Source organism: Belonocnema kinseyi, chromosome 2, assembly GCF_010883055.1.
Source record: "Belonocnema kinseyi isolate 2016_QV_RU_SX_M_011 chromosome 2, B_treatae_v1, whole genome shotgun sequence".
NCBI classification, from domain to species: Eukaryota; Metazoa; Arthropoda; class Insecta; order Hymenoptera; family Cynipidae; genus Belonocnema; species Belonocnema kinseyi.
The window spans coordinates 146,636,641-146,638,155 of NC_046658.1; positions in this window are offsets into that span (position 1 = coordinate 146,636,641).

Genomic DNA, 1,515 nt, shown 5'->3' on the forward strand with positions numbered 1-1,515 from the left:
TTTTATTTTATTTTATTTTTTATTTTGTTTGTTATAATTCTTAATTTAGAACCTTGAGTAAGATAATTTCTAGGGTCCACCCACATACCACGCAAACCATTAATTTTTTAAAGAAGGAGAGGGGTCTTCAAAGGAGGGATTCTGCGAATAAAAATTGGATACGTGGAATATTGAAAACCTTTTAACATATTTATATGGAGACATCTTGTAGAAAATTCCTTTCCTTGATAAATCAATATCATCTACTATAATCTACTCTAATCTACTCTAGCGAAGAGTACGATAACTTTCGAAAGATTGATCAGATTGGATTCTGCTTTGGTCCAGTTATAAGAATAAAAGTTTCAGTTAAATTTTATCAAGTTTTAAAACTTAAATCGTTCTAACTCGGCTAAATATGATTAAAATGAATTCATAATTATAGGACTTATTCCTAGATACTTTTACCTAGTTACCTAGATACTTTTCACTGGCGAAACCGAAAACACAATTATCGACTTACATCATTTTGCAATTAAATATTATTAAACATTAAGTGACTTTTAGCTTTTCCATGCATTTTTAGGCATCTCTGTAGAATTTTAAGTCATTCTTATAAATATGAACTCATTTCAACAATATTTATCCGATTTAAAACGATTTAAGTTATAAAACTTAATTAAATCAGAGAAAAACTTTTATTTGATATTTCGCTTCTATTATTAAAAATGAACGTCTGACAAAAAATTCTAATGGGAAAAAGTTTTATTGTCTTATTTTCTGCAGTTCTATTTTTTTATTGATTTTTTTATTTTGAAAATTTTCGATTTTTGAGACGCGCGTATAATACTTTCACGCGTGTGCAGAAATCTAAATCAGTTTTATAAAGAAGCACTCTGTACAATCCGGTGATTTTTTTCTTCCAAACCAATGATTCGGAATTTTCATTGTCATTTTGAGGTGAATTAAAACCTCCACAATAATTAAATTTAAATATCATTTAGAATGAGTTGCTCAACTCGGATTTCATAATTTAAGTAAACATTCGCACCAACTTGTATGATATAAAATAAAATAATTGAATTTAAATTTTTCCATTTTTATTACATTTCTTACCTTACATCTTTGTGAATCTTTTGTTGTCTTTTCACAGAAATATCTTCAGGTATGCCGCCCAAAACAACGGACTTTTCGGCCAATTTTGGGTCGACTACCGCGAATACGAGTCATCAAGGTAACTCTAGTTAAAATAAAAATTTAATTTATAACAAAAGTGTTAATTAATTAACTTTTTTTACTGGAGCAACTTATTTCTGGGCTAATTTCTGGGCTCTCATTTTTAATCAGTGTAAGTAAATTAGTGTATTAAGTGCAGGTTTTATAAGCAAACAAATTTTAAACCTGAATAATTTTATTTGAAAAACTAATGATAAAAATATTCTAGGCTAACGGTTTTTTGAAATTGAAATCTACATTTTTTGGCTAAATAATTTGAAAAAGCTTGTAAATTACACGTATGTAACTACAAATTTATTG